The sequence below is a fragment of the Plecotus auritus genome, assembly GCF_963455305.1.
Source record: "Plecotus auritus genome assembly, chromosome: 3".
In the NCBI taxonomy this organism is placed as follows: Eukaryota; Metazoa; Chordata; class Mammalia; order Chiroptera; family Vespertilionidae; genus Plecotus; species Plecotus auritus.
In genome coordinates this window covers 203,591,588-203,605,058 of record NC_137772.1, presented here as the reverse complement: position 1 = coordinate 203,605,058, position 13,471 = coordinate 203,591,588, and positions in this window count along the sequence as shown.

Here is a 13,471-nt window from a genome sequence, read left to right as displayed (position 1 = left end):
ACAGATAGTATGGAAAACAAATTGCATATGTAACTCTGTTCTTTTACATTTTTATTTTAATTTACAAAATTTTTTAGACTTCACTATTCACATTTTCTCCCATTTCCTAAGGAAAGGGGGTATTTTCTGTTACAGAATCCTTCAAGATGGAATAGATATGATGCAAATCATTAAGTCCACATTAAATGTGAACGCTGAACTAGTTTTCACATTCCCTTCAGAGATGATGTAGTTTTAACGCAATCGAGATTGCTTTCCTAATCAATCCCATACTCATGCCTAGTCATTTGTAATTGATAAAATAACATATTCCTAAAATCCCAGTTTATTAGATTGTTTTTCTTTATAAGGAGGACTAATAGGATACTCAGGTCAAGGACTGAGGCATTAGTAGTAAATGTTACCTGTATCTGTGGATGTAGTGATGCAGGTGGAGAAAGCTGACCTAAAAATGAGGTAGAAGAAGTTAGCGTTTCCAACTCTGGATCCTTGAGTGCATGAGGGGTTGTAAGATGGAAGGCAGCAGTGAATCATCTCTGAATAATACTCCAACTCAGAATTGTCTGCCCCTCCTCTTGACCAAAGTGATGAAAGGAAATTGTATGATGAAAGCTGGTGTTGATGCGAAGGAAAGATGGTCACGAGCTACGTGTTTCTTCATCTCAACTAACCAACCACTTGGTATCTGCAAGATTGCACTTAAAAAGCAACATTTGAGGACTAAAAAGATAAAGGTACACAGCATTCAAAAAACAAATACTAATATTTTTCACAAAAATCAGCCTACTTAAAAGAAACTACTAGTAAAAATAAATGATTAGAATGTAAATGTATAAATATGTCAATATACATATATGTAAGAAGTATCATGACTTAAATAGCCCACCAGTCAGAAACTTTCTCCATAATTTCACTATAAAATATTTGGTGTACTTCTACCATTTTGTCCATACATTATCAAAATGTATGGGGTTTTTTTTAATATCTTCTTTTAATTTCAGAGAGGAAGAGAGAGGGAGAGAAACATCAATGATGAGAATCATTGATCAGCTGCCTCTTGAATGCACCGCCCCCTACACCCCCGGGGATCGAGCCTACATACTGGGCATGTGCCCTGAAGGGGAACCGAACTGTGACTTCCTGGTTCATAGGTTGACATTCAACCACTGAGCCATGCTAGCTGGGTTCAAAATGTATGTTTTTTCCATTTACTATCAGTGTTGATGTCACTTTACACAATGTTTTTGATCAATTATTATCTAATACATGTTTTCTCATTTAAAAAATATGCCTAGAGAAACCAAGATGGCGGCATAGGTAAACACCTAAACTGCTGCCTCGCACAACAATTTCAAAACTACAACTAAAAGACAGAACGGACACCATCCAGAACCACAGGAAAGCTGGCTGAGTGAAAATTCTACAACTAGAAGGAAAGAGAAAAGCTCACAGAGAATTGGAGGTACGGCAAAGGGTCTTTGTGCACGCAGAGAGGAAGGGCGGCTGAGAGCCTGGCTGACTTTCTCTGGCGGAAGGGGGAAGGAAGCCCCCGACTGCACTGAACCCCAGTTCTGACTGCACTGAACCCCAGTTCCGGGCGAGCCCCTGGGGACCCACGCTCTTACGGGGGGAGTCTGGACTCTCGGGCGGAGACTCGAGCTGGGAAAGGCAGAAGTCTGAAGGCGCGCGCGGGCCAGTGCGCACAAAGGCTGCGGAGGTTGCCACAGGCTTTCCCTGGTGGAAGGGAGTCAGAGGCTCGTGACTGCACTGAGCCCCAGTTCTGACTGCACTGAACCCCAGTTCTAGGCGAGCCCCTGGGGACCCACGCTCTTGTGGGGGGAATCTGGACTCTCAGGTGGAGACTCAGGAGCCGGGGAAGGCGGAAGACTGAAAGCGCGCGCGCAGGCCAGTGCGCACAAAGGCTGCGGAGTTTGCCACAGGCTTTCCCTAGTGGAAGAGAGTCAGAGGATCCTGACTGCACTGAGCCCCAGTTCTGACTGCAGTGAACCCCAGTTCCAGGCGAGCCCCTGGGGACCCACGCTCTTGTGGGGGGAGTCTGGACTCTCGGGCGGAGACTCGGGAGCCGGGGAAGGCGGAGGACTGAAGGCGCGCACATGCGCGCAAGGGCAAGGCTGACGGGAAGCCAAGACTGAGACTCCACCCCATCCAAGCTGAGCACAGAGGCTATTGCAATTTGGCAAGTCTAATCCTATAAGGCTGTCTCCAGCACCGAACTTCTCCCAGCATAGACACAGCTGATCCTTACAGCCAACTGGCCCGGAGGTGAATTCTTCCCAGTGATACCAACAACAATAAAGACTTAATTACAACAAGGCTGTACACACAGTCCACAAAGGGGTGCACCAAGAGTGTCCACCTCAGGTCAACTGGGGAGGCAGACCCACTGGGCCATATTGGAAACCTAGCACACAAATCTTCCTTACCAACTCAGGGAAGCAATGAAAATGCGGCATCAAAGAATCAGATCACAAACGAAAGAAATGGAGGAAAACAAACGACTGGATATAGAATTCAAAACCACCGTTATAAGACTTTTTAAGAATATCCTAGAAAAGGCCGATAAATATAACGAGACCCTCGAAGATATGAAAAAGGACCAACTAGAAATTAAACATACACTGACTGAAATAAAAAATATTATACAGAGACCCAAAAACAGACAACAGGAACACAAAAATCAAGTCAAAGAATTGAAATACAAAGGAGCAAAAAACACTCAACCAAAAAAGCAAAAAGCAAAAGAAAAAATCCAAAAAGTTGAAGATAATGTAAGAAGACTCTGGGACAACTTCAAGCGTACCAACATCAGAATTATGGGGGTGCCAGAAGAAGAGAGAGAGCAAGATACTGAAAACCTATTTGAAGAAATAATGACCGAAAACTTCCCCCACCTGGTGAAAGAAATAGACTTACAAGTCCAGGAAGCCCACAGAACCCCAAACAAAAGGAATCCAAAGAGGACCACACCAAGACACATCATAATTAAAATGCCAAGAGCAAAAGACAAAGAGAGAATATTAAAAGCAGCAAGAGAAAAACAGTTAATTACCTACAAGGGAGCACCCATACGACTGTCAGCTGACTTCTCAACAGAAACTATGCAGGCCAGACGGGAGTGGCAAGAAATTTTCAATGTGATGAATAGCAAGAACCTACAACCAAGATTACTCTACCCAGCAAAGCTATCATTCAGAATAGAAGGGCAGATAAAGAGCTTCACAGATAAGAAAAAGCTGAAGGAGTTCATCACCACCAAACCAATATTATATGAAATGCTGAAAGGTATTCTTAAAGAAGAGGAAGAAGAAAAAAGTAAAGAGAAAAATTATGAACAACAAATACATATCTATCAATAAGTGAACCTAAAAATCAAGTGAATTAAAAACCTGAGGAACAGAATAATCTGGTGAATATAATAGAATCAGGGGCATAGAAAGGGAGTGGACTGATAATTCTCAGGGGGAAAGGGGTATGGGGGGTTCATGAAGAGACTGGACAAAAATCATACACCTATGGATGAGGACAGTGGAGGGGAGGTAAGGGCAGAAGGTGGGGTGGGAAAGGGGTGGAGGGGAGCTATGGGGGGAAAAAGGAGAAATAATTGTAATAATCTGAATAAAGATTTATTTAAAAAAAATAAAAATAAAAAATAAAAAAATAAAAAATATGCCTAAAATATAGGGTATCCCCAAAAATATATACACATACTTTGAATAATTATAAAGGTAGTGCTTATTAAAATACACTTCATTTTCAAAATTGAGCTATCAACTGTTAAAATGTATATACATTTTTGGGGATACCCTGTATGGCCCATCTGTCAGAAACTTTCTCTTATTGCTATTTGGAAAATATGTATCATTTTAAAAGCCATATAATTATTACCCACATGGACTATATCATAAGTTATTTAGGCAATTCTCCACTGTGGGACATTTAGGTTGTTCCCATTTTTTTGCTAGTATAAAAAATATTTGGCTTTTACCTTTGAATATTTTCTTAGTAAAAAATTTAAGCATGAAATTAGGGAGTCAAAGTGCATATACATTAAAGAACTTTGACACATATTACTTAATGCTCTCCAGAAAAGTTGTTTTATTTATATACTACTAGCTGTGTGTGAAAATGTTCGTATTTGATTATTTAAGAAGAGATGCTGGTTATTTCTACACTTAAGTTTTGTCTACCAACCTTACTTCATAGATATCGACAACCTACCAGCTAAAAGAAATACATTTCTCTAACTGTTTCTATGAGCCAGACATTCGCTTTCATTTCATACAGGCCTTGTCAATCTTCTGACATACAGTTCTATGAAACCAACTTTAGTTGCTTCTCAAATCAGCTGATCGTAGTTAATATGGAGTGTTGGGAAGAGGAGTGAGGTGGGGAACAACAAGGGGGAATTAATTATGCAGAAACAAACCCACCCCGATTGCAACAGGCTCTGACCCAATGCCTTGCTTCTTCTTTTCTTTCCTTACCATCCTCTAGCCACCAGCAAACATCATGCTTGAGACGACCTCCCCGCTCTTGTTTGCTCATGCCTCTCCCCCCCCCCCGCTCCCAACTAATTACAAACACCGTCTACTGAATGGACCCGTTTAGGTTATGCTGCCATGGTTTGGCCCTCACCTTCTGTCCTCCATCCAATGCAATCCTTAATCTCTGGATCACCACCAAGGCCTGCCACTTGACATCACGTGCAGCAAGTAGCTGACATACCTCCCAGACAAGAATTTCCTTCAATAACATAAGCAAAATGTTATGGGCAAAGCCTGGACATGAAAGGAACACTTGCTGCTGGACACTTTCTTCTCTCTTTACCCCTAACCTTGGACTGGCTTTGTCAAGCTCAAAACAGAGAAAGAAGATCCCTGGCCCTCTATCCTAATGCCATAAATAAATAAGAGGAGGAAGAAAGAAAGGGAGGGAGGGAGAAAAGGAGGGAGGAAGAAACGGAGGGAGGGAGGGTGGAGGGAAGGAAGGAAGTTCTGCGGAGGAGAGATAGGAAGTTAGAGTGGAAGAAGCAGTAATGGTTGTGGAAGGGTGGCAGAGAGAGACGCTGTCATTTATTGGAGAACCTACTGTGTATATAAGCATATCAAACACACTGTGTGTAGAAGCATATTGAAACCTCCCAATGCTGACAGCTACTTCTTTTTTTTTTTTTTAATGTATTTTTATTGATTTCAGAGAGGAAGGGAGAGGGAGAGAAAGATAGAAACATCAATGATGAGAGAAAATCATTGACCGGCTGCCTCCTGCACGCCCCACACTGGGGATCCAGCCCGCAACCCAGGCATGTGCCCTTGACTGGAATTGAACCTGGGACCCTTCAGTCCGCAGGCCAATGCTTTATCCACTGAGCCAAACAGCTAGGGCTGACAGCTATTTCTTATTGCACCCATTTTACAAATGAAGAAGCTAATCGTAAGAGGCTGACTGACTTGCCAAAGGACAGGTTATTGCTAGCTCTTGACCCTTGTTTCCATCAGGCCTGACTGACTAGAATATAGACTATGAATTTAGCAGGGCCTGGATTTTTAACAAGCTTTTTGCCACAAAGCATGAATTCTGGAAACAGAAATATCTGGCTTAAAATGCCAGTTCTAGCTTCTATGTGTGACTTGCAACAAGTCACTTACTTCTCTAAACCTTCAAATTCATCAGTGAAGCAGTAATAGGTGCCTTCCAAGGATGCTGTGGGGATAAAATGAGATAGATCATATAAAGAGCCTAAGCAGAACTGGCAAATATACAGCAGACTTTCATTAAGTGTGAAATATTATTATTTGAAATCCAAGATTCAAATCCTGCCTAACAATAAAATTTTCAACAAGTCACTCCAAATCTCAGTTTTCTCATATATATATATGTCTCTCCTACCATCTGACCAGTCGCTATGATATGCACTGACCACCAGGGGGCAGATGCTCAATGCAGGAGCTGCCAAGCTGCAGTGACTTGGCAGAGGAGGTTCTCGGGTGACACACCCTGACACTAAAGAGGAGGAAGCCGATTCCTCACGTGGCTGTGCGATTCCACCTTCAGCCATGAGTTATGTTGTTCCTGGGGCACTGTCAGCCCCGAATCTGGTTTACTGCACACTTGCATTTGCGTTCCATACCCTGTACAACAGCAACTTTGTAGAGTGCCTTCTCGCACTCCGGGACCCCTTGGGGGATGTCGGAGAGCCAGTTTTGGCCCATTCCCCACAGGCCAGGCCAAGGGGTCCCACCTGCTGGAGGGACCCTGCTCACTCCACAGATGCCAGGGAGTGACTGTGGGAGGTTAGCTCCAGGGTGGCCATCTCACCCAATCCCACCCCGCTGGCCACCTTCCAATTAATTTCCTTTCAATGTGCACAAATCCATGCACTGGGGAACTATCATCCTATATAATAAAAGCCTAATATGCAAATTGTCCCCTCAGGCAGTTGTTCGACTGGGAGTTTGACTGGGAGTTCAATCAGGAGTTTGACCGATTGCTATGACATGTGCTGACCACCAGGGGGCAGCACAGAACATGGTGGGTGTCGGCAATGCAGCGCTGGCAGTGGGTGTCAGTGGAGGTGCTGCCGGCCCCAATGGGCCCCGATGAGAGTGGAACCGCAGTGGGATGGTGGAGCAGTGAGCAGGAGGAGCCAGGCCAAGATGGGTGTGAATGGAGGCCCAATCACCCTGTCCATCACCCCGAAGATGGTGACCAGCAGTGGTGGAGGGGGCGGGGCTCCCAGGCACTGAGGAAGCCTCATGGGGGGGGCCAGCCCCCAATCAATTGCCCTGCAGGCAGGATGGTGGAGCAGGTGAAAGGGCGGTGCCAGGCCAAGGTGGGGTGCCAGGCGGGGCTGTGGGGCTGCGAGGTTGGGGGCATGAGCTGGGCCAATCTCCGCAGGCCTCCCCGAGGGACCCCACCCATGCACAAATTCATGCACCGGGCCTCTAGTATGTTTAATAAGAGTAGTACTCACTTCACAGACTTGGAAAAATTCAATGAGATAAGCATTACATATAGGATTTCTTAGACCTCAATATAACTGAATGCTCTTCTTTTCTATCTCTCCCAAGGCAGGACTACAATCCAGAAATCCTGACACTGAGCTAGGTTCTCTACCCTAATGTGGCAGGTTTAGGGTGCAGGTGCTTGAAATAAAGTGTGTGTGTTGGGGAGAGGGGTTTGGGGAGGACACATTGATATGATTTAGGGAAACATGTAGCAGCCTACTGCTTATCTCTCAAAAAAAAAAAACAAAAAACACCACATTCTGTGACCTCAGATCTGGTTATTTATATCTTACTGCCCTTGGAAACAGTGATGTTGTTGAGCCTTCCTTTTGTTTTTCTTTTGTTTATTTTTTATTTATTTTTAGACAGAGGGAAATGGAGAGGAAGAGAGAGAGAGAAACATCTGTGTAAGAATGCCTCCTGCAGGCCCCCTACTGTAACCCTTCCCAACCAACTGAGCAGTACTGGCCAGTGGGAGCCTTTCTTCTATTTAACTTACATCCTTAGAGCTGCGGAGAGAATGGGTAGGTCTCATGATGGAGGCCACACAGGTGGGGGGAACACTTTTTTCCCTCCAAAACTATGAGAAAATTTATTTAGGAAGACACAGAGATAGAAGAAGTGCGCCATAAAAGACGTAAACTAAGGATAAAAGTTACAGAGGTCAAAGAAGGGCCCTTGGAGCTTAGGAGAAAGAGGCAAGGAAAACGTCCCAGGGGTGAGGGGATGGGGAAAGGCACAGTGTGCTCCACAGAACCACTGGTGCGGAACACATTTTCACACGTACATAGTTGTCTGTCCCCTCTATATAAACTCCGTAGGGTGAGTACCGCATCATCTTGTTCATTGTCGTCACTGCAGCACATAGAAGAGATATGATGCCTACACATGCACTTGATAAACAAGGCGGTTCAAGTGAAGAGAAACTGACTATAAAATCTAGATTGTTCGTAGTTTTAGAAATATATAGAAGGAGATTAATGATCAAAAACCCAAACTGTGTAGCAGCTACCTCTAAGCTCTAGTTGTTTTGGGTTGATTTGTTTGTTTGTTCATTTGTTTGTTTTCCTAAGCTCTGATTCTGAAAAAAAAAAAAAAAAAAAAAAAAAAAAAAAAAAACAGATTTCTTCCTAAATGAGGAGATAACCAGCATCAGAAGAGAATAGTAGTAACTTCAGATCAAACTGAAACTCCTAGTATGGCCCTTTCATTAAACACACAAAATTGGAAGCACCAAACTTTATCACAACCACTGTTAGCACAAAACTTCATCACAGACACTTGTTAATAAATCAGAAAGGTGAAGAATTTTAATAATATTTTATTTTATATATTTTTTCATTGATTTCAGAGAGGAAGGAGAAGGAGAGAGAGAAAGAGAACTGTCAATGATGAGAGAGACGCACTGATCAGCTGCCTCCTGCATGTCCCCTACTGGGGATTGAGCCCATATCCCCAGGCATGTGTCCTGACCAGAATTGAACCGTGACCCCCTGGTTCACAGGTCAACGCTCAACCACTGAGCCATGATGGTTGGGCAAGCATATTTTAAATGTTCTTATACTTTGTCTTCCAAATTCACTTTTGTGCAAAACACACTTATGCAAACATAATATGAGTATATAAAGCATTCATTTATTTATTTAATGGCTGCTTTGCTGTAAAGATTTTTCTTCACTTGGGAAACCACATGTTTTACACATTTGTTCCTGATGTTGTTAACTTCATCAAGCACACATAGCTGATAGTGGTATCTTCAAGCTTTCTGATCACACCTTCAGACCTCAATGGCTTATCATTTCACAGCATCATGCTGTTCTTCCTGTCTTAGACTGAAGTAAACGATGTCTAGAATAACCACCAGCTCCCTCAGGAAAGATGGTTTACATCATTCTATTGGAAGCAGCAACCTCACCTGGCCAGGTTCTCACCTCCATGGTGAGACCTTTATGTCACTGAGCGATATTAAATTTCCTGGCTCTAACCATTATGCCACTGAGCAATACTAATACCTGACCTTTATGCCACTGAGCAATACTAAATTTCCTGGCTCTAAAACCTCAAAAGACCTCTTGTTTGAGGTTTCCTGTTCTCATAATTAGCTACTTCCTTTGTCCTTCTTGTCTTTGAAGGGATTAAACAAACAAATAAAAAAATAAAACCCTCATAGATACAGACAACAAATATGATGATTACTAGAGGAAAGGGTTGGGGGAGGTAGAAGGCAAAGAGGTGATAATTGGTGGAGACTTGATTTGGGGTAGTGAACACACAATATACGTAAGATGTATTATAGACTTGTGTACCTAAAAACTATATTATTTTATTAATCAATGTCACCTCCAATTAATTCAATAAGTAAAAATTAAAAATACAATAAATAAATAAATGCTATTTTACTACTGGAGAGTTAAAATCCTCTAAATTGTCCTACCTGGCCTTTAGCAGTCAAACAACCACCTTTCCTCCAATTTCTAAGTAGCTAAATGAGAGGGCAACCTCAAGAAGTAAGTATAAAAAAATAATGGCCAGCCCTACCCAGTTTGGCTCAGTGGCTAGAACATCGGCTTGAGGACTGAAGGGTCCCACTTTCAATTCCCATCAAGAGCATGTACCTCAGTTGCAGGCTCGATCCCTGGTCAGGGAATTGGGGGGAAGGGGGACAGATCAACTGATGTATCTCTCTCACATCAATATTTCTCTCTCTCTTCTCTCCCTCTCCCTTTCACTCTCTCTAAAAATGAAAAAAATATCCTTGGGTGAGGATTAACAAAAAAATAATAATAACAATGGCCAAAAGGATTTTCAAATGACTATTTGGGTTTTGTGCAACTAAGGAATAGAGTCTATTCACAGGTGAAAAGAAAAATAGTTCTGTGAAGCAGTGCCATAATTAAGAACTTTGATTCTTCAATATTCTTGCCAAAGTATCACATAGTTCAGATGTTAAACTCACCCTGAAAGCACTCATTTACCTTTCCTGTTTATTTTTATTAATTTTTTTGGGGGGGGGTCTATTCCAGCTCATTATCACGTGATGCTAGAAAACCAATTATTAAAATAGTCAGTAAACTTAAAATTTACTCAAAAACCTGCATGTTTATAGCAGCTTTACTCACAATTGCCAAAATCTGGAAGCAACCACGCAACTAAAATGTCCTTTCATAGGTGGAGGGATAAAGTGTGATAAATCCAGACAACAGAACATTATTTAGCACTAAGAAGAAATGAGCTATCAAGCCATAAAGGCATGAGGAAACTTATATGTATACCAGAGGCCCGGTACATGAATTCATGTACTAGTGGGGGTCCCTCGGCCTGGACTGCACCCTCTCGCAATCTGGGACCCCTCAGGGGATGTTGGATAGCCGGTTTTGGCCCAATCCCCACAGTCTCAGTCCAGACAGGAGGGAGCCTGATCCTGTGTGTTGAGAGTCTGTCCCCTGGGGTCAGTGAGCGTTAGTGACAGGTCAACCAGTCATTCGGTCATTCAGTCGCTTAGGCTTTTATATATATAAATTACTAAGTGAAAAATCCATCTGAATATGCCATATGATTCCAACTGAATAACATCATGGAAAAGGTAAAACTATAAAAGACAGTAAAAAGATCAGTGGTTGTCAGGGGCTGATGGTAGGGAGAAATGAATAGGTGTCACACAGAAGACTTTAGAGCAGTGAAAACACTGTATGATACTATAATGGGAGATACATGTCATTATACATTTGTCCAAACCCATAGAATACACACCAAGAATGAACCTTAGTGTAATCTATGGGTTTGGAGTGATCATTATGTGTCAGTGAAGGTTCACCAGCTGTAACAAATGTACCACTCTGATGGGAGATGTTGATAATGAGGAAGACTATGTAAGTGTGGGCGAGAAGGGGTATACGGGAAATCTCTGTACCTTCCTCACAATTTTGCTGTGAAGCTAAAACTGCTCCAAGTAAAAGTCCTTTAAAAAAATCATACACATCAGAGGTTGAACTTATAGCATAACCTATGATCACAGTCTCACACATTTCAAATCAAAATAAAGTAGTCTAATAGGTTATATAAAACTAGAGGCCCGGTGCACAAAATTCGTGCACTTGGGGCAGGGGGTCCCTCAGCTTGGCCTGTGCCCTCTTGCAGTCCGGGAGCCCTTAGAGCAGTGGTTCTCAACCTTTCTAATGCCATGACCCTTTGATACAGTTCCTCATGTTGTTGAGAACTGCTAGCAGGGTCGCCTAAGACCATCGGAAAACACAGATATTTACATTACGATTCATAACAGTAGCAAAATTACAGTTATGAAGTAGCAACGAAAATAATTTTATGGTTGGGGGTCACCACAACATGAGGAACTGTATTAAAGGGTCATGGCATTAGAGAGGTTGAGAACCACTGCCTTAGAGGATGCCTGACTGATGGCAGTCAGACATACTTAGTGCTGCTGCGGAGGTAGGAGAAACTTCCGCCACCGCCACTGCGCTCACCAGCTGTGAGCCCGGCTCAGGACTTCTGGCTGAGAGGCGCTCCTGCTGTGGGAGCACACTGACCACCTGGGGGCAGATCCTGCATTGAGCATCTGCCCCCAGGTGATCAGTGCATCTCATAGAGATTCTGTTGGTCAATTTGCATATTAGCCTTTTATTATATAGGATGATCTCAGCTATTATTTATATTCATATTTAAAATGTCCACCTGAATGAACTTGAAATGTCTACCTGCACTCTTAGTTTTAAGAAGCAGAGGCACAAAACCCAGAAACTCAAAATAAAAATATATGAACAAATGAAATAGAAGCGTAGAGCCTGCCAGATCATCTCATTTCTCACCAGTCCTCTTTGCTGTGCTATATTTGTTGCTTTGGTGGATCAAGGTTAAACTGTTCTACTGACACTATACATGAGAAATCAGGATCACATTAGGCCACATTCAAGGCACAACCTTGTCCAGTATGTTCGAATATGTGGTATAACTATGCTCATATGCAAAATTCATGGTAATTGAAAGGTTTCCATAGCAATAGAAATTAAAATCTCCCATCTCAGACTAAGTTACGAAGACAAATAATCTGAAGGCAGTAAGATAACCAGTTCAATAACCTTTTACAAAGCACCTACTATGTGGAAAAGACTGTGCTAGATGCTGAGTAGTGACACTATACCCCATGAAGGGGCAAAAGGAGGGAGGAGGCGCTGAACGAACACTTGGAATAGATGTTTGCTTATTGCAAAGGTCCTCTTTATTATGGGACTTTGTGGTGGGGACAAGTATCTGCTGACCCAAGTACTATAAAAATCGTTTCTCATAAAACTAACATTACACAAAATTCAATTTTTACTGATCATCATCTACCAGCTGCTTATAATCAAGCAAGAGCCAGTTCAAACAGGTATAAGAAAATCAGAGACAATATAAAACATTTATCCTAATGACCAATCTTGGTTTTTGGGGTTGTTTTGTGTGTGTGTGTGTGTGTGTGTGTGTGTATTTGTTTTGATGGAATAATTTTTTTTTCTTTATTGATTAAGGTATTACATAGTATGTGTCCTTATTCCCCCTTTACTCCCACCCCCCAACCCCAACTCATGCCCTCACCCCGCTGTTGTCTGTGTCCATTGGTTAGGCTTGTATGCATGCATACAAGTCTTTTGGTTGATCTCTCCCTTTTACCCCCACCCTCCCTACCTTCCCTCTGAGGTTTGACGGTCTGATAGATGCTTCTCTGTCTCTGGATCTGTTTTTGTTCATCAGTTTATGTGGTTCATTATATTCCATAAATGCGTGAGATCATGTGATATTTATCTTTCTCTGACTGACTTATTTCGCTTAACATAATGCTCTCCAGTTCCATCCATGCTGTTGCAAATGGTAAGAACTCCTTTTTTACCGCAGCGTAGTATTCCATTGTGTAGATGTACCACAGGTCTTTAATCCACTCATCTGCTGATGGGCACTTAGGCTGTTTCCAAATCTTAGCTATGGTGAATTGTGCCGCTACAAACATAGGGGTGCATATATCCTTCCTGATTGGTGTTTCTAGTTTCTTGGGATATATTCCTAGAAGTGGGATCACTGGGTCAAATGGGAGTTCCATTATTAGTTCTGTGAGGAAACTCCATACTGTTCTCCACAGTGGCTGCACCAGTCTGCATTCCCACCACAGGGCACGAGGGTTCCTTTTTCTCCGCATCCTCGCCAGCACTTGTCATTTGTTGATTTGTTGATGATAGCCATTCTGACAGGTGTGAGATGGTACCGCATTGTCGTTTTGATTTGCATCTCTCGGATGATTAGTGACTTTGAGCATGTTTTCATATGTCTCTTGGCCTTCCTTCTGTCTTCTTTCGAAAAGTATCTATTTAGGTCAGTTGCCCACTTTTTGATTGGGTTATCTTCCTTTTGTTAAGTTGTATGAGTTCCCTGTAAATCCTATCTAATAAGAGAGTAAT